This window comes from Cheilinus undulatus, linkage group 14 (assembly GCF_018320785.1).
Source record: "Cheilinus undulatus linkage group 14, ASM1832078v1, whole genome shotgun sequence".
Taxonomy (NCBI): Eukaryota; Metazoa; Chordata; class Actinopteri; order Labriformes; family Labridae; genus Cheilinus; species Cheilinus undulatus.
The window spans coordinates 41,158,938-41,180,468 of NC_054878.1; positions in this window are offsets into that span (position 1 = coordinate 41,158,938).

A 21,531-nucleotide genomic window follows, 5' to 3' on the forward strand; every position below is an offset into this window, starting at 1 on the left:
AACTGTGATTATGTTTGCACAAGTAGAGACCAGCGGTAGCTTCACCTTGCCTGTTTTCACAGTAGCTGTTAGCTGTAATGCTATCGCTATGAAGTCTAGCTCACAGATTCATTGTGTTGTCTGAGTATTTCACTCTGGCGTGGCATATCTTGCACATGACTTGAATCCTGTCTAAGTTTGTACTGTCTTTAATGTTTTGGAAGCCAAAATTAGTCCACGTATTTGCTATGAATGCTGCTGGGTAGGCACGAGCAACCGGCTCACTCCGGCCTGAAGGCTCACGTGATCATGTTGTCTAAAGAGAGGAGAAGAGGGCGGATTCATATGCCTGCCACAAACTAGCAGTCAGGGGTTGAAATTACACCACAAACTGCCACACCAGCAAAGTAAATTGTTAATTAATAAAATATCAATATTGCTTTTTGAAATATCGATACAGTATCGCACCACGAAATATTGCGGTATTTTGGTGTATCTATATTTTGTCCCACCCCTACTGTACACCTCAGTTAATGTAGGAAAAGATTTGGCTGTGCTTTTTCTCAGTTTCACCAAGAGTTTGAAGAAAATGCATTGGCTAGCTTTTAGGCTGATCACTTTTCGATGCTTTAGCAAAAACACTTTATTCAGTAGCTACCAATGAACTAAAGACGTCACTTATCGGAAACATACAGCAGTTGTGTGTGAATATTAAACCTTTAATATAGAACAGTCAGTGTGACTGGGAATGAAGCCCTTGATTAGCATCAGGTTTGCTTAAAGTAACATTGCTTTTGCATATTTGAGCTGTAGTGAGAGATTCTATGCAGGGGCTGATTAATTTTAGACTGGAGGAGTAATTATAAGTTGCATTATTAGTTGGATTTGAGGAAAACACTGGAAGCATTAGTTGTGTTGGGTTATTACCTCCATCAAAGAGGTTACGTGATCGGGTGGCTTTGTTTGTTAGATTGTTAGCAACATAATTCAAAAAGTTGTGTACCGATTTTGATGAAATTTTCAGAAAATGTCAGAAATGGCATAAGGAAGAACTGATTAGATTTTGGGAGTGATTCAGATCACTGTCTGGATCTAGGAATTTTTTAAAGGATTCTGTACTAATAGGAGATAGGGATAATGGCAGAGGTCTGCGCTGTTACCACTTTACACCAGGAGATGGTGGACATGAGTACCTTCAATCCCAGCAGCAGTTTTTGGGTATGTTTCTACTCAAAGTTTTGGAGCTTATAGAGTTTGAAAGACACACACCTGGTTTAGGAGATGAGTCGGAGCGTAACAGAGAGAAAGACAGCAAATTGTAGTGAGAACACTCACAATGCTGGGAGGAATAGAGGAATATTCACCCTCTGCCATGACTTCCAGTCGTCCAGTGAGACCATGGGTGCATCTGTTGGCACCCATAGTGAGGCCAGTGCTTTGCCTCACCGTGTTTCCACCCCACCGGGGAGGGAGTAATTGGCCAGTGCTGTGGTGGGGGGCACATGGGGATGGATTCAGGAATTTTTTAAAGGATTCTTCACTATTGGGAGATAGGGCTAATGGCGGAGGTCTGCGCTCTCTGAGTGCTTTTGGTTGATTTGTTCATGCAAACAGCTGAAAGTTTGGAGATTTTCACAATAAATCTGATTTGCAAAGGGAGTTAAAAAATTATGATTGCAACTGTAACTCCAACAATCATAGTTCAGGTTCTCTTTTTTGTATACCTTTATTATTGTACCTATTCTGTCTTTAAATACTGCACTGTTCATAAATCAAAAACTGCTTTCTTATGTTTTTTTCAAAGTTAAAAAGGTTAATGTGTTTTATCTTGGCCAAAAAGGTACATTTAAAAAACTGTATTAAAAAGGCTATCTACAAAAAAATCCTTTTTACACAGGAAAGACTCTATGGTTCAGCAAAATGGTGGATTAATTTACTAAATATACTCCAGAAAGGAGTGTGATAAGATTATACCAAAGCAACAGTTTTATTTATCAGACTTATGTACACCTTGAAATATTAGTTTTTTCTTTTTTGTTTTAATGTATATCCCCTAAAGTTCCTCTGGTGTTTATCTTCTTCACTAAAGTCAACATTACCTGTCTTTGTGCCATATTTGAATCAATTACTAGAATGATCCTCCACCTTTGGTATTTTCAAAAGTGTCTTTTAACGCTCATGAAGCTGATAGAGGAGAGAATGTGTCTCATATTTGTCCTGATTTTTTTTGACATTTTCCTTAAATTGCTGTGGTAGTGAAACCCAGCTCTCTAACCCTGTGATCAGTGTGATAAGAGAGAAAGCCCGGAGAAGAGCTCGCCGGTCCGAGCGTGAAGATTCTCAAGATTCCCCGCAGCATAGCAGCCGTGCCTCGCAGTGTTTCTGCAGCTTGTTAAGAGGGGATGCCAGGCATGGTTGTGCCTGTGTATATTTTCATTTAGTCTGAATGCTTGGCACACTGGGGCGGTAAACGGAGAGGCAAGGTGGGCATAGATGGCATACTTACTTTGCACTTGTATGTGATGAGAGAAAACATTCATTAACAGATCTAATTTACATTGCTGAGAGAGGAGAGGCAGAGCGGGGCGCGTGGCTCGGCTGAGGGTCTGTGATTAGCGCCGACACACACTAACACACAAGCTGCTTTATAACTCTGAATTGTTAGGATTCATTACTCTCGCTTTCTGAAACTGACCTTAAGACTTTGTGAAAGGTTGTATCTGTGAGCATGTAACACATTTTATGTGGTATTTAGAGCAGCAAACTCTAACCTTTCTATTTGCTGTTTCTACCCAGGTATGCCTTTAAGTGACATATTTAACAGTGTTTGAGGCTTACAGATGAGGAATATTTCTATAGATCTTAAATCAAGTAGCCATGAAACATATTAAATGTGCCATTTTTGCTTTTATGTTTTTTACAACATAGGAAACATTTTTTGTGCGCATGTATTTCTTTATTTCAAGCCATATAAAACACAAATCCTTAATGGCCGTCTTACTGAGAAATTCAGGGTCATATTCACATTAAACCGTCCTTCCAGGATATCGAAGGCCTTCACACTAAAGCCTTCGCTGAACAGTAAATAAGTCTTCATCACGTCTCTTTCATGCAGCATTGCAGACAAAAGAGGATCAATATTTTAGAAATTAAAAGAAGTGTAATCAGTGATGTACATGTCAACTAGAGAGGGAAAAGGACCTCTAGTTGGAAGACAGTTACACTTGGATAAAATTGCAAAACCCTATTCACACAGGATTGGTATTACCTGGGGACCTCTGGTAATTTGTGAACTACCCCCTGGCATCAGTGTTTGGTGTAGTGCATTCGCACTGAGCCAAGAATGTAATGGATTAAAATTTAAAGACATTTATAAAGGAAAACATGAGGATGCAGCAATGAAAATGCAAAGTGAATTTTTATGTCTAAAGTTCATGCAAAAAATGTAATGTTGTGCACATCGAGTTCTGCAGGTGACATTTCCTGCATGAGTCATACCAGAGTACACCAGCAAGCAGCAACAAGGGGCTGGTGCAATTTTGGTGGAAGAGCTTAGCGTGGATCCTGCTAAAGCACTGTTTTTTTTTCTTTTTTTTAGATTTTTATTTTTGGGCCTTTTCATGCCTTTATTTGATAGAGGAAGGACAGTGGATAGACTTGGAAACAGGGAAGAGAGTGGGGAGAGACATGCGGCAAAGGGCCACAGGGTGGATTCAAACCCGGGACATAGTACATGGGTAGCGCCTTAAACCACTCGACCATCTGCGCTCCCTAAAGCGCTGGTTTTATCAGAACTTGACGACATTTCTTTGTTAAAAGAAGAACAAACAACAGCAGTGAGTTGTTTTCTTTTCAAAAACGACAAAGTCGTGCACTGACATGTCTGTAGTCGCCATGGTTCGCATTATTCCTCGGTAGCTGCGCATACACACCTCGGTCATGGCTATGTCAAGTGTTTTGTTGCTCTGATTGGCTCATAAAGATGTGACAGAACGTTCATCCAGTCACACTCCGATTTTTTTTCAAATCCTCTGCCCTTTCCCAAACATTTAGTATTGTAGGTTTCCCAGATGGATGTGTGAAATAAATCCATCTGGCATGTCAGGTTAAATTACCTCTGGATCTCTAAAATATGGTCAGTTATTTGACCTGGAATTTTTACTCCACAAACTACAGACATGTTAATCCACACAGGATTAAAAATACAGACGTCCTGCACAATTATTACAAATGACCAGATGTCCTCAAGTAATACTAATCCCATGTGAACAGGGCATAAGACAATCCTATCAAATCTCGGGACCCAAAAGTGGGTTGTGAAACTCTTTCCTGTGGGTCACGAATGGGTGCCTTATAAAATGTGTCTAAAATCTTTAAACTGTAAGGATGTACATACAATACAGTTATTAGGTTTTCCAGTGAGAATGAGTAAGTTAAGTTCTTTTTCTCAATGTTTCAACTTTTTTATATTCTTCCCAGCATTATAAAATTGGTTTTCTAAAGATAATAAGGAAATTATGTGAGAAATTCCCATATTCCCATGCTGTCTAAGGACAATTAAGTTAAGTAAAGACTTAGTAATGATTGAATAATCATCTGGGTTGTGACTGGTTGACAAGGAGATGGGGGCGGGTCTGCACCACTGGAACTACTGGTTTTCACCCTTCTTTCCAGTTCCACTGTGTGCTTTTTTCCCATTCAGCTCAGTAAACAAAACCAAGCCCAGTGTTGGGAAAGTTCACTTTCTACATGAACTACAAAGTTCAGTTCACAAATTTTAAAATGAACTAGTTCAGTTCATAGTTCATTATTCAAAATTTTGAACTAAGTTCACAGTTCCAAAAATGAACTAGTTCATAGTTTTTTTTTTTTGTTTGTTTGTTTTTTGTTTTTTTCATATTGCTGCAAGCTGTTACCCTTAGAATACTGGCATTCCCCATTGTTGCCAGATGCTTCTTGAAACCCGGTGGGCAAAGTTTGCACAAAAAGGTAAGATTTTTCCCAGTTTTTTCTTTTCTTTTTTTTTTTTTTTGCGGGAGGCTCCGCAATACCTGGCCAGCATCAGCACATGATACTTTTTTCCTACTTCTTCTTATTCTTCTTTTTTCTTACTACTTCTTCTTCTACAAGCAAGGAGGTACGGCTACAGTAACAACCAGCTATCCACCTCGGTGCGCTGTGAATGACATCATCACTGAAAAGATCGTCTCGGCCTGAAATACACATTACTCTGCCAGGAAACCAGCCGACACCAGCATCGTTCTGCAGTTAAAAAAAAAATGAATTTTTCGCTTGTGAAAAAAAATAACTCGCCAGAGTGGGGAGTGGTCTACCCGTAATTGGCGAGTGGCAAGTGTTAGTCTTGGACCCTGGGTATAAGTGATTATTAAATTTGAACAGTATGATAACCAAAGTGAAATTTATCAAGTTTTTTAAAACTGGTAACTATATCATCCCCATCTGTGGGTCTCAGATTCATCCCCAGCATCTTTAATCCTTAAAGCAGTTTATACCCTAGATTTGCTTCAGTTTTTGTTTAAATGAAAGGTGTTCCCACTCCATGAACATTTATGAGCGAAACAAAAAAGTAAGAAGCTTTCTAAACGGTTGCACTGTTGACTCATGCAAAAGGATGAATTACATTTCATAGGTGTTAATTATGTTATAGCTGGCTGGTGTATGCAGCTTCTTCATTTCATAAGCAGATCTCCAGGCCTTCCTTACAGGGATATGTACATTTAGGAGAATTTCTTCTACTATAATACATTTAAACACCAGCATTCATTCAAGTTTTCTTATTCCCATGTTGTTTGTCTGACAGTCTCGGTACAGTAGAAGTGTTTGTGCTTCTCCACTTGTGCTGTGTGTCTGTTTGTCCGCTGAGCACCTCTTCTCCAAGTATGGTCACTATGAAGCAGAGCTGTCGCTTAGGGGCCTTTGGTGGAAATTAATGAGCGACAGCCAAGGGCAAAAAAGAGGAGACAGCTGGGCCTGTCAGCACCCCCGAACAGGAGCGGCAGCACCCAGGGGCCAGAGGAGGCGGCGAGGGAGCAGAGCGGGAGGACAGAGGACCCCCCGAGTGAGGAGACATGTACCCAGGTGGTAAGTGGTTGAGAACAATTTGACACAAGATGAACTGTATTGACCTGCATGGGGAATTTCAGTAAAGTCGACTCCTAGTTTGATAACTGAAGAGAGACAGTAGCAAATAAAAGCAGGCAAAGTCAAATCTTTATGTTTTTTTTTAAATATGAAATGCATTAAACTTATCAGAAATTAAGAAAATGCAAAGAGAAAAATGTTCAGCTCAGCTAGAGTGAAGGAAAATGGAATATATTAAAGTCTGACAAAGAGATAGCACAGAATAACCAGAGTAATAGGACATATCTTCTGAGAAAAGAATATTTCATGAGAATATTTGATTATTCAAGTTAGCACGCACCACACACTAAGTATCATTCAGCCTATTTTATTGTTGGTTTGAATTCTTGTCTAAAAAGCCACTGGTGGAAAGTGTGTAAAAGCCTTTCAAGGTCAAAAAACAGCCATTGGCGACGAAGTAGAAAAGGCTTTATAAAGTATCTCTTTGTACAGAAGCAGCTCGATTTTACTAAAAAACATTTTTCAGAACTTTGTGGAGAGTTACAAGAATTGATTATTAACTTGTGGTGTATTGTTAGGGGTGTAGTGCAAAGCGAGGCTGGTTTTCATTTGATCAGAGTTTAATTTGTACTGCAGCGCTGTACTAACCTGACAGGCCAGATGGATGTGTTTCACACATCCATCTGGGAAAACACTGATAGAAAGCGTTTGGGAAAGGGAAGAGCTTTTGAAAAAAAATCTGAGGGTGACTGGATGAATGTTTTGTGTGTCACATCTTTACGGGCCAATCAGAGCAACAAAACACGTGACGTCGTAGCCGCTACCGAGGTGTGCGTGCGCCGCTACCGAGGAATAAACTCCGTAGAGAGTTGAATAAGGAGAACCATGGAGACTATAGACATGTCAGTACACGACTTTTGTCATTTTTGAAAAGAAAACAACTCACTGCTGTTCTTTGTTCTTCTTTTGACGAAGAAATGGTCAAGTTCTGATAAAACTGGAGCTTTAGCAGCATCCACGCTAATCTCTTCTGCCATAACTGTTGCTGCTTGCATACGTCATGACTCCGCCACGCCACAAAGTACTGCCCCTCATCACTGATTGGTCCTGTCACTTTCTAACCGGGCCCAAACAGTTCAGACGGGTGCTTTGCAAGATGGATTCACCAGTAAGAAACACGGAAACATGGATCCATCTGCTTTGCAAGGTTAGCGCTGTACTGTTTGGAGCAGAATGTGGAAAAAGTGCTGTTGCTCTACCACACAGGGTCTGGATCCAAAACCACAATATTTCAGTGCCAACTTTGGCATCACTTTGCATCAATGTGAGAAAAATGGAGGTGCATCATCTACGTTAACATGCTCAGTTCCTGGTTTAAAAATAAATCCATGATATAAAAATACAGTAATATTGCAATAAACTCTAGTAAGATTCCCAGGGATCCTTGAAAAGTCTTGAATAGGACTTTTGTAATTTTTGGCCATAAAAAGTCTTAAATTTTATTTTTGATTGTGACACTTTGGCTGAGTCTTAATCCAGACTTTGTTTTCTAACTAAATACATTAGAATTTAATCCATCTTTTCTGTGCAATGCAACAAATTAACTGCATTTCAGTCAGGATCGTTTGTTCTAGAAAAAAAACATGAATGCAGTCTTTTAAATTTCCTCTTATTAGCAGTTATTAATTTGCTGTCATTGCTATTATTTATATTTGGCGATGTGGCTGTTCTGGGATCCCCCTGACCTTCCACAAGTCTATGTGGAAAGCGTCAGGCAGGAACAGCACACAAATCTCTCTGCTCTTCCTGTGCCTACAAGGAAAGCCTTGAGGCAGGTAGAGAAGCAGCAGTAAACCCAGATAAGCGATGACAACAGAATAACATTGATTAAGTCAAATAAAGCATAGAGGATGTAGTGTAGTCTGGCCAAAGGGTCAAGGAAGGTGGTAGGAAGGCGACAGCAGACTTCTCTTCCCCAGCAGTGAGCTTTTTATTTACAGTGTTTAAAATTAACACGTGTTAACTTATCAAAAAAAAAAAAACAACAGAAATTGAAGGAAAATCAAGTCAAATTAAACTAAATCATAACTAAATTAAAGTAAGGCACATGTTAGAGGCAGCACGGCCTCCCTGTCTCTCCCTCTGCAAATGCAAACTCTCATGGCTTTATAGGCTGCTCAATTACGAGAGTGGCTGCAGCTGATAGAGAACTACTTCCCAAGGGGTGGAAACCCACATTTCTCTTCATACAAAGAAATTAATCTAACTCTGAAATTAACCTTAACTCATTTACATAACTAAATGGTTTTTAAATAAACAAACGATATAAGTCTAATTGCTAAAAGAAACATTACAAGTTCCCAAAGAAACCATCAATCAAAAGGAAAATCCCCACAGTTAGTATGGCCCAGGGATGTCTCTGATGACATCGCCAACTCTATATATAGGCAGGAAGTGCTGGGCCGGCCCTCTTTAGCTGCCAGACCTCATGGCACACTAAACAAAGGAACAAATAAATGTGAGTATACACCAAGAAACATGAAAATCATAGTTAATGAAACTAAGACTAAATAAAGGTGATTTAATCAACTCAAAACTGTGTGTTTGCTTTAAATTACTTTGTGCTTTGGTGTTAACTGTAACTAAATGCTGACACAAACAAACCCAGGATAGTAAGTGCTGCAACGTTACAAAAGCAAAAGTACATTATAGCTAAATTAACAAATATGAGAAATGTGATGTGATACTTAATGATATAAGTGACAATGTGGCGCATAAAGGAAAGGTCTCACCCACTTTGTCACAGAGGAGGAGCTGGGGTGGAGGAGGGTTGCAAAAGCAGCTTGCAGAGGGAGCAGTAAAGCATAGCCAGGCTAGGGCAGTTTAAAAATGGCAGCATGAGTGCAATTAGCTAATTGCATGCTTAGAGTGAATCTTAAAGCTTGCCTGCATCAATGTTTGCAAACAGAGACTGCATGGCTAGGTGCTGGATTCTCTACACCTGTGGCAACAGGAACACCTGAATTCAAGAAGTAACAGATGTGGCCAGAAACTTTTGTCCATATTCTGTATGAGTGAAATAATTCAAGAAAATGAAATTTATGCAGCCACAGACATAACTCATCATAATTAAAGGCTGTCCTGATTCTCTTGGTTTTTATCTTATCATGGGCTGATAGTTGTCCTTACATCTTAATACTGTCACACATTTTAACTCAAATAGACTGTGATTGTGTCAACTAACCCTGCAGCATTAGCTCAATTATTTTGAAATTTGAATGTGATTTCTCAAAATAGAAAGAACACATCAGTAATTAACAGTACACACCTGAATCAACCTGTTATGCATCTCCTCCACGAGTAATCATATAAAACTCTTTTCATGTCTTTTCATGTGAGTATGGCTGCAGCCTTGTGTCAAAGAGCACTCTTTTTTTTTCCACAGGTTGGCACAAGTTTTTGAAGACTGTCATGCTGTTTTTGCTCCTTATGGCTCATTAAGGGTTAAAGTTGTCTCTGAATGTTAACTGCACTGAGTTATGAAGACACAAAGAGGGTACGGGAATGCTCAGAGGACAAGGAGGTGCAAGGAAAAGAAAGGAAGGAAAGAATTAGAGAGAGAGATACGCTCTTGAGTCGTGATCTGCTGAGGTATGTGCGTCTGTGTTCACGCTAATGGCTTTAGATAGAAAAGGTTCTGAAAAAAGCATTACACTGGACATTTAGGAGTGCTCACAGAAGCAAGGACAGCCATAGTTTAAGAGCATCTCAAGTTTTTAAATTACTTTGAAGAATTTAGTCTGAAGAAAGGAAGTAACTCTTGTATTCATTTCTCAGCATTTTTTTATTTTATTAAATCATTTTTTCTTTGTGGAAGTAAGCTTTAGAGATATGAATTTTAGCAACCATTTAATCCAAGTTATGATGAGTTTCATTCATTTTTTGTGTCTTAAAATATCATCTTAGATGTGTGTGCTGTACAACCACCCTACATTTCAGTGACTGCTACATACAGGATGTTTCCGTGTGAACCCTAACCTGTTATAGAAGTGCATGAAAGAGAGAAACAGCCGTCAAAGTGATATATATCACAACTTACTGTAAAGAGCATATAAAAAGTATTCACCCCCTTGGATGTTTTTCCCTTTTATTGATCTTATAAATCAATCCTGGTCAACATAATTTGGCTTTTTTGAACAAAAAAGACCAAAAAAAAACTCTTTAATGTTAAGGTGAAATCAGATTTCTACAAAGTAATGTCAATTTAATGAAAATATGTAATGTCAAATAACTGAGTAATTAGATGTATCTTTGGCTGCAATCACAAGTAGGTCTCAATCAGGTCTGGACGCTGCAATTTTTACTCCCTTCTTCTTTGCAAAATTGCTAAAGCTCTGTCAGGTTGCACTGGGATCAGGTGTGAACAGCCCTCTTCAAGCCCGGCCAAAATTCTCTATTGGACTGAGGTCTGGACTTTGACTCAGCCACTCCTGAACATTCACCTTGTTGTCTTTTCTGTGTAGCTTTCTCTGTATGCTTCAGGTCATTGTCTTCCTGGTTCTTCTGCTAACTAAAAAAGATTGTCCTCCAGGATTTTCCTATATTTTGTTACTTTAATTTTTTCCTCTACCTTTACAAGCCCTGCACGGCCTGCTGCTGAGAAGCATTTCCACAGCATGATGCTGCCACCACCATGCTACACAGCAGAGATGGTCAGTGTTTGGAGTCTACGAAAAAGCAAAAACAGGAGCACCCTCCTAACATTAAACAGAAAAAATAGGTGCACAACGTCAATAGTTAAACTAGAAGCAGGAAAGGTCAGCGCTCAAAATGTCCTTTCACCGTTTATTTAGGCATAATAGGCCACACCGGATGCATTTTGACATGTAGGTCTTCTTTAGCGCTGGTTTCTTTTGTCAAGTATTCCAACGTGTTGTAGGCAGGGAAGTATTTCAGGACTTTATACTAGTAGATCAGTCAGATCAACCAACTTTTTGTATGAGAAAAGAGTTGAAAAGTGTAGTTTATGTGTTACATTTTAATGTAAAGTAGAAGTTTTTTAAGCCATAGCATTTGAACGGTTTCTAACCCTGCACCGCTACCAGCATTAAAAATGTGAATTAAACACTATCAATAAAGCATGATATGGAGACTTTGTAAAGTAAAATTTGTGGTAAAATGATTAAAATATTGATTAAAAATGTGGTCTTTCAAAAACAAATTCCAGGTTTTTTTTCTAAGGTTTTAATTAATAAGAAAAAAAATCACCCCTGAATCACCAAAATAGAGTCCACACAGAAATGTGGATTCATCCGCTCAGATTTTATTAAATCTTTGATTTTTTTTTTTTAAATGTACCCACCAAAACAGAAGTCGTGTGTTAGCAGAAGAATAACTGAGTGTTAAAATAACATTCATCCCTTCATTTTATTTCAATATAAATGCATTCAGTTGGTTTCATCCCCATAACAAACTCACACCAGAGTCTGATCCCACCAACAGGCAGACCCTGAACCTTGAAGGTTTTCTGTTAGAAGGCTGTCAAACAAGTTATCCTTTCAAACCAACACATTATGAATCAAAAATTAAAATGAATAGACAGTCAAAACCATTTTCAAAACACTGCCCTTGCTAAGCCTGATGTATTAATAAGCCAAAATGAACCACAAATGAAATGGTTATGTTTGTAAAAAGGTGAATAAAATGTTTCTCACTGATTTTGAGCAGTCCTTTGTGAAGTTTCAAAATTAAAAATGGTTGGATTTATTTTTTGTATGCCATTAGCCTGTAGACAAAGTGAAACATTTTGAACATAATTATGTATTTATCTACAGTTACCTTTAAAACTTTAGTGGTCGCTCTTGTTCTGACTGTGCAACCTCGAACAGCCAAACGTTTATGATCATGCAGACTTTTTTCTACCAGCCCCTACTGAAATGTTTGAACGAACATAATTTCATCTCTACTTTCAACATCCGATAGGATTTTTGAACCCTTTCAGTGCAGGACAGGCCTAAGACAAACCTAAATAAAGGGCTAAAGGAGCGCCAGCACACAAACAGCTGACAGAGTTTAGCTGTGGGGTTAAAGACTTGTGCGACTGCTGAACAGCTCACCTCCTACACACATGAACACACCACTGCTTTGTTTCTTGATGTTACTGACAGGTGTGTGTGGTTGTGAGTTTAACGGCCACAGTTGTGTTTCAGGGCTGATGGTGTGTGTCACTCTCATCCTTTAAGACTGAACCATTCAGAAATTAGATTCAGCAGCTATTCAGCTGTGAAATCAACTTCAACAGTCTTTTTTTCCATCTGCACCAGTTTACATTTTAAAAGGTTTTATTTTGCTAATATTATTTTTTATTTCCATAAATTTCACTAAGGAGACCTTTAGTTTTCTTGTTTTTGGTCGCACAAAGCCAATTCAAAGAAATGCCAAATATGTGAAAAGTAGTTATATGCAACACTGGTAAAAAATAAATAAATAAATAAAAAAATAACAACTGATATTACAGTACCTATGAAAAGTATATTTTTCTCCTTTATTAATTTTATAAATCAGTCATGGTCAATACAATTTGGCTTTTTTGACAAAAAAAATCTAGAAAAAACCCTCTTTCATGTCAAAGTGAAAACAGATTTCTACAAAGTAATGTCAATTGAATAAAAATATATAAGATAAGTGACTGCATAAATATTCACCTCCTTTAAGTCAGTATTTAGTAGAGTCACCTTTGACTGTAATCACATCACTGAATCTGTGTGGTTAGCTCTCAGTCAGTCTGGCACATCTGGACACTGCAATTTAGTCCATTCTTCTTTGTAAAACTATGTTTTCTATTGGATTGAGGTATAGGCTTTGACTCAGCCACTCCAGAACATTCCCCTTATTATCTTTAAACCATTTGTGTGTAGCTTTCGCTGTCTGCCTCGGGTCATTGTCTTGCTGAAAAATAAAGCTCCCAGACTGACTAAGATTGTCCTCCAGGAATCTCCTATATTTTGCCACATCCATTTTACCCTCTACCTTTACAAGCCTCCAGGGTTGGCTGCTGAGAAGCATCCCCACAGCATGATCCTGCCACCAATGTGCTTGTGGGGATAGTGGTCTTGTTGATGGCCAAAAAGATCCATTTTGGTCTCATCAAACCAAAGGACTTGTTTCGACTTGGCCATAGTGTCTCCCACATGCCCTTTGGCGGACTGTAGTCCAAATTTAATCTGAGTTTTCTTCAACTGTGGCTTTCTCTTTGCCTTTCTCTCATAATGCTTTGACTTGTGAAGAACGCTGGCAACAGTTGTTGTCTGCAGAGACTCTCTCATCTCAGCTGCTAAAGCTTGGAACTCCAGAGTAGTCATAGGTGTCTTGGTGGTCTGTCTCACTAGTCTCCTTCCTGCACACTCTCTGTGAGGATGGCCTGATCTAGCAGATTTACACGTGCCATATTGCTTTCATTTTTTGATGAAGGATTTATTAGAGCACTGGGAGGATGTTTACTGCCTTTTTTTAAAGATACTGACTTACACTTTTCTCTGAGTTGCTTGGAGTGTTCTTTTGTCTTCATGTTGTTATGGTAGCCAGGAATACTGATTAACCAGTGGCTGGACCTTCCAGACAGAGGTGTCTTTTCTACTATCACTGAGACACATTCACTGAACTCAGGTGATCTCCATTTCACTGATTGTGAGTCTACTTGCACCAGTTGGCTGGACCTCTGTTGAATTAGGTAATTCACTTTAAAGGGGTGAATATCTATGAAATCATTGATTTTGCATAACATATTATTATTTGGCTTACAACACTTTGTAGAAATCTGTTTTCACTTTGACATTTAAGAGTTGTTTTTTTTTTTGGTTGTTGTTTTTGTCAAAAAAGCCAGATTATATCTCATGATTAATTTATAAAATCAATAAAAAGATAAAACATCAGGGGGTAAATTCAGATTTATACCTCAAAAATAGATCCAAACATAAACACATTAGTCAAAGCAAACATTTGATGTCACTCACTGAGAGCAAAGAGGCGTACAGTGAACATGAACACACACTCAGACACACACAGGCTCTGTCCTTGGTGGGATATTGGTAGACGAGCGGTAAATGGAGGGTCATGTTCGGGTCTTCCTCATCAAACGGCCGAACAAAAACCTGCTCTCTCTTCTCCACCATGGAGGGAGAGCGAGCACTGAAGGATGAAGACTGCAAACACACACATCTGCACAGCCTGTACAACATTTATTAAATAAAGAATGCTTGTATTAAAGCTGGACCTATTAGTCAATAATTCTTTATCATCAAATGGGCTGTTAATAACCTTGTGAAAGACAGTTTTGGACTCTTTTTAAAGGGTGTTTATGAAATGAAGGTACAAAAACTGTCGCTCTGAAATATTAGTCTCTCGTGGTTAAAAAAAAGAACACACAAGGGTTTGAAAAAGTAGCTAGGGTACAGCTGTCGTACCTTTAAGAGAACAAAAGAGTGAAACACATTGTACCTCTACAGATATAATAAAAATGTCTTTATTTTCTCAGTGTTTATCAAAAGTTTGCCTTTACAAGGCACCAAATATACTTCCAAGACTGAAATTTGTGATGCCAGAACAATTTTTTAAATCTTAACAGATTTTTTTTCGATGTGAGAGACCTTAGCCAGCCTTCAAGGGCTGAGAAAGTATAATATGAATAAAGGTGCTCAGACACAATGCTTCCATTCAGGCAGCTTCAGCAAGAATTTAATTAAAATTCAAATTGTTTAAATAGTTACAAGGTTTCTTTTGGTTTGAAGCATTTGCATTTCCTTTATCACTGGATTGTTCACAAAAGGCTTTTGAGAGACTGTTATCTTTAGTCTGATCAATAGTTAAATGTTTTACAAATCTTAACTGGTAAATACAAATAATGATGGATTAGACAATTTGCTCTAGAGGTGAGCAACAGAACAAACTGAGATCATGAAGAAAGAAAATGTATCAATCATCAGCGGAAAGCTGATATATTATCAGGCTCTATTGTTTCCTAACAGCGTTTCCGAACAACACATATAAACAGGTTTCATTATATTCATTTTGTCTCTGTACAGAACTGGTGTCAGTTTAAGTGAAGAAAATTTGTGATAATGTGTTAAAATAATCTCTAGAAGCATCACAACTTGTGACTTTTATCTAAAGGAAGGACTCAGGCCCAATACTAGTGCCTATTTCTGAAGGATGTGCCTCACTTCATAATAAAGCTTAATAACTAAAACAGTTAAAATTCTTTATTACCATGCCTACATTTATGTCTCGTTTATAAGTGTTACAGCCCAAAAGGAATAGTGTACAGAGACAGTGGTCCTTGTCAAGCATGCAGCTAAATTAAAATTAATTTCCCTTTAAAATTAAAGTTAAATCAGAAGTTTCTTCTCCTCAGAGCTGAGCTGAAATGAAACCGTTTTCTGTTTCTTTGGGTAGACACAACACGAGGATCAGGATCAAGCCTGTGGATCTGGACACATTCCAGTATGTTCACTGTGTGTGTTTGCACATTTGTTGAGTCTCACACACACCAGAGTCATTTTTCTTCTCATGCTTGAGCTGTTAATTGTGTGCTAAAGAGCATTAATGTGTGTGTTTGCTCATCACACTCACAGTCATACGAGTGGGCTTCATTTGGGTCTCATTTCCTCAGTCTTACTGGAAAGATCAAACCTGCAGAATTTCTTTCATTTTCTCTCCTCAAATCTTGCACTTAAAATAAAATAAGGTGCCAACAATTTTTGTACCTTAAAACAGCAGCAGTTATAATGTCAACTCAAATTTAATCTTAATACTACAGAGAGTTAACCTCGCAAAGCAGATGGATCTTCCCATTTCTGTGTTTCTCACTTGTGAATCCATCTTGCAAAGCTCCCATCTGAACAGATTTGGCCCTGTAAGAAAGTGACAGAGCCAATCAGGAGTAAGAGGCAGTACTTACGGCGACGTAAGCAAGCAGTGACAAGAGGCCGGTGCAATTATGGCAGAAGAAAATTAGCATGGATGCTGCTATAGCCTCAGTTTTATCAGAACTTGACAACAGTTGCAATTTTACACTGTGTGCACAAAGTGCCATAGTTGTGCATAAGGTTTAAAAATGTGTACCTTGGTCTCTCAAACATTTCTTGTCCAAACAGCTGCAGGTCTTTGGTGATATATTCACAGTTACACCTTTGGATTTGTTTAGCCCTCTGCTTTTGGGATTGTGAACACTTCCTCAAGAGTCTTTTGGCCTGGCTGGATTCTGCTCCTCACATCTCCACAAATCTTTTTTGGGTTGATGATTTGCCAAGTTGCTCCTCATGTTATTCGTATTTCCCGTCATTTCCTGTGTGTCACAACAGTCTGGCAATATCTGCATATTGTTTTTGTTCACCCATAACCTTTTCTCCTTTATCATTTCTTGACACTGGAAAACTAAAATGCTTCCATATGACAGATTTAAAAGTCTCTGGACCCTCCACAATCTCAAAATGTTGTCACTGTTATTCCTCGCTAATAGCATCTACCATTTCTGCACTGTTAGATCAAGCTGGCAATCAGACTATAGTTTACATCAGGATAATAAAGTGCCATTATGCTTAAAATAACTGAGGTGGTTAGTAATGAAAATAAACTTTTCCTTGCTCATGTCTTTCCTTAGAATAGCCCCATAAACAACCAAAAGAAAGTGGAATATTCCTTTAAGTATAAGTTCCTTCTTTAATGAAATAATTTGATGCAGTGAGCAGCAGGTTCCTCCAGCGTCCTTCGTTCAAACCCATCAGCAGATGCCTGTCGGACACTCCTGATTGAAAATTCCTCATTGAACCTTGGCGCTTCCTGCTCCATAATACGCTCAGATCGATGTTTGAATGGAGCCTGTGAGATGAGCTGAGCTGCGCTTCAATGGGAGATATTTGGGGTTTTAATAGCTTCTCTGCTCCACTTGTGGTGGGGAACAGGTGCTCTGGTTGTCAGAGGGGTCAGCCAAAAGGACAGCAGAGAGCCAGGATGACAAAAATCAGAACAGCAGATTAGAAGTACAAGGAGAAAATCCACAGTGATAACATAATGGTTTTATAAATCAGGGTATACAATTTTCTGCTGTTTTTATTAGAAGTACAGTGATGTTATTTTATGGAAGTTTCTTATACAGTTGAACAACGTGTTGCTCATGGAATGTCCAACTATAATGAAAATTTCAATGTCTGTAAACCTCTGTTAAAGTTTTGTAGATGTATGGCTATTAAAAACCAGACTGTTGTTCCAATACAATTTTACTGGACATTTTTCAGCGTCTTTCTCCTTCAATCTCTTCTCCTTCTGCATCATCACACTGCTGCATCCAGGTGTCCCAGTGATCAAAGCAGCAGGTCTTCTTCTGTCTCAGAACCTCTGATTCTTTTCTTTCCTTTGACACAGACTCAAAACCTTTGAGTACAGATTTGATCTTAAGAAAAAGGAAAAAGTCACACAGTGCTAGATCAGGTGAATAGGAAGGGCGATCAAGCACTGTGATTTGCTTTACTAAGAGCTCAGTGTGAGCTGGAGCATTGTCTTGATGAAGAATAAAGCCATTTTTCCACAAGTGTAGTCTCTTTCTTCAGACTCTATATAGCAGTTTATCTAGAACCTGTTTGTAATAGTGTTGATTCACCCTTCTGGAAACAACTCCTCCAAAATAATCCCCTTAATGCCAAAGAAAACAATCAGCATGGCCTTGAATTTGGACTTGCTTAGTTGTTCTTTCTTCATCCTTGGTGCAATGGAATTTTCCAATGCACTGACTGTCGTTTTGTCTCAGGAACGTATTTGAAGATCCAAGTTTTATTGCTTGTAATCACTCCTTAAAAAAAAGGGGTTTCTTCCGTTTGTTCCAAAATGTCTCCACAAATGTGCTACGGGTTTTTCCTTTTGATCAGGAATCAGAAGTTTTGGGATGACTTTGGCACATACTGTTGTCATATCAAAATGCTCATGCAAAATTTGCCAAACTGTCTCTTTATCAATGGAGACCATTTCTGCTTTCATTCTTATACTGGGTCGTCGATCTTTTCCAACAAGTTGTTCAATTTGTTGAAGTTTTTGATGCATATGGGCGCCCAGAAAGTTCACCATCTTGGACATCCTCTCTGCCTTTACCGAATGTGCCATGAGATTCAGCTGCTGTTTGGTTCAATTTCACCAAAATTTCAAGTTAATGTATTGCTTAACTTTAAAGCTAGTCAACCTTTCATATAGAAAAGTCAGTGTGACTGTGAACCACGTGGTTTTATCCTCATAAAAGCAGTCTCATTATTTAATAGCCATACCTCGTATTTCGCATAATGCAGGGGGTGTCCAAACTTTTTTCACTTAGAGCCACATATGAAAATATATAAGGATGGAGGGGCCACTTTTATATGCCATCCTGATGACTGTAAAGTTAGTGAAACCAATGATGGTTAAGATATGCTTAGTGATTGGGCTTGCTTAAATGGCTGGTTAATGGCAGACAAGGCAAATAGCCAACCATTCTACAGATTTCAAGTAGGCCAGTCAGATTTCAGGGGGCCCTGGTGAGCCCTGGCTACAACTGGTTCTGCCCCTAAAACACCATCAGTACTGCTATAATCGTACTGCTATAATCTAGAATCGTTATTATGTTGGTTGCCAATATGTTTTCCATTTACAATGTCATCTTCATTTAGTTGCGAAAAACTCAAATCAATAAATTCTTCTTGTCAAAATGTTTGTTTACAGAAATAGCGTGGTAGCAATGCCTTGTGCTGAAACCAAAAACTACAATACAGTCAAATACAAGCTTCATGTTCAAATATGGGCCATGCTAAAGCACATACCACATCCATTACAACAGCATGGCTTCACAGTAGAAGAGTCTGGGTGCTGAACACTCCTTTCTACAGTCCAGACCTTTCACCAATAAGAACCATGTGGAGCATCATTAAAGGAAAAATACAGAAAAGAAGACCCAGGACTGTTCTTCAGCTAGAATCCTACATCAGACAAGAATGGGACAACATTCCTCTTCCAAAGCTAAAGCAACTGGTCTCTTCACTTCCCAGACATTTATAGACTGTAAAGTAAGAGTTAACATGGCCCCGTCTCTACTTTTTTGAGATGAGTTGCTGCCATCAAATTCAAAATGATCTAATATTTTTCATGAAATTGTCTTAGTTTATGTTCTGCCGTGAATAAAATATGAGTTTATGAGATCTTCCAATAATTGCATTCTGTTTTTGTTTACAATTACATAGCACCCCAGCTTTTTTGGATTTGTTGTACCACTGTGTGTAAATGTCTTGCTTCATGTTTTAAAAGGGGGTACATTTACTATCACTGTTCTTTAGATGACATTAAAGATCATATTTTAGAGCACAAATACTCAAACCTGCTCTCGTGTTCATGTTGTACTACTCCTCTGATAAGTTGCTGTAAGTTGACCCCTGACCTTTGTTAATGGCACCAAACTCAGAGCAAACTATTTGACCTTTGACCCCTAGAATTTGGGAGGCCGCTGAGGAATTGTGGGACTTCGTAGCATCACATTCCTCTCATTGGTTGCTTTGATATGTTTACTCATTCAATTAGCTGCAAGGGACAGTTGTTACATTCTTCTTAACTGGCTTTGAACGCTACAAATACTTTAAACGCGCATACAAGATACAGGATGCTGACTACATCCAGCAGGTCCGAGGTCTGAGGCTCAAACATTTAGGACCTTTATGTTTCATGCTCAACAGTCCTTTCATGACTTTTTGAAATTTAATAGAACAAATAAACATCAGACTTTTAAATAGATTCTCCAGGTTTTTTTTTTTTTTAATAACTTTTCATGTTTCTTTTCGGTTAGGTCTTCTAAGTCAAACACAAATAGTGTGGCTGGAGAAGGTTGAAAGAAATTTCTGCATGTGTATGAGCATACTGTAGACACAAGCCTGAAATAATTTCCATATTTGTTCTCTGTTCTTTACTCTGCCTTTTCCATCTTGGGTGTCCCTGGTTTCTCTATGTATGTCACCTGTTTGTACTTTTCAACAGCTTTACAGTTGCCCGACCTTCCTCGCCCACCTGCCCACCTGCTGTTACTCCCCTCATCAGCTGCAGCCCAATTTAAACTCAACTCATTCTTTGTTCATCTCTAGTTGGGCACTCCTGTAAGCTCTCAAGTAAGGGCGTAATGCATGATAACTCAGATGATTTTGGGCCTAAATCCCCCCCATCCAACCAAAGTCAGCAAAAGCCCGTTCATCTGTTGGTTCTGAAAGTTGTTGTGACAGGTTTTCTTTTGTAGTGAGGTGAGGTTGTTCACACTTGAGATATACAAGCTGTTAACTACATATATGTAGATGCATCATGGCTACCATGCATCCCCTCCATCAATATGACGTGACGGCTGTACACATCCTCAAAAATAGCTGTGACATGGATGCTGAACGCGCTAGAGAGGTAGTGAGAAGGCAGAGGCATTATAACAGCACAACAGCAGAAAATACAGTCTGGCTGCAGACCGTGCATCTGAGATGCCATCTCTGCCAGAGAGGAAGTGCCGTGCTTCATCGGTACAATATAATTCCAATTTTGGATTTTGTTTTTAATTTAACCTCAGTAACATTCATGAAATGACCACACTGCAAAAATTTGCTTTAACTACGTAGTAACTATGTTACTTTATAAGCCAATGTAGCTAAGTTAGCTTTAGCAATGTGAGCTATAGCAAATGCATGTAAGGCTAAAATAGATATGTAGCTTATTTAGCTGCTTTGCGAGCTAAGCTTTAGCTTCATTAGCTTTAACTAAAGCTAACATTGCTACACTTGCTATGTAATTGTTACTTCATTATAAGCCAGTGTAGCTAAGTTAGCTTTAGCAATGTGACCTTTAGCAAACGTATCTAAAGCTAACATAGATATGTAGCTTATTTAACTGCTTTGTGAGCTTAGCTGTAGCTATATTAGCTTTAACTTAAGCTAACACAGCTATGCTAGCTATGTAATTAATGGTACTTTATAAGCCAATGTAGCTAAGTTAGCTTTGGCAAATGTGAGCTTTAGCAAATGTATATAAAGCTAGCATAGATATATAGCTTATTTAGCTGCTTTATGAGCTTAGCTTTAGTTTCATTTCATTTTAAGTAAAGCTAACATAGCTATGTTAGCTATATTATTAGCACTGATTATAAGCCAATGTAGCTAAGTTAGGTTTAGCAATGTGAGCATTAGCAAATGTATCTAAAGCTAACATAGATACATTAGCATTAATTAGAAGCCAATGTAGCTAAGTTCGCTTTAGCAAATCTATCTAAAGCTAACACAGATATGTAGCTTATTTAGCTGCTTTGTGAGCTTAGCTCTAGCTACATAAGCTTTAACTTATGCTAAAATGGCTACGCTAGCTATGTAGTTAATGTTACGCTATAAGTCAATGTAGCTAAGTTTGCTTTAACAATGTGAG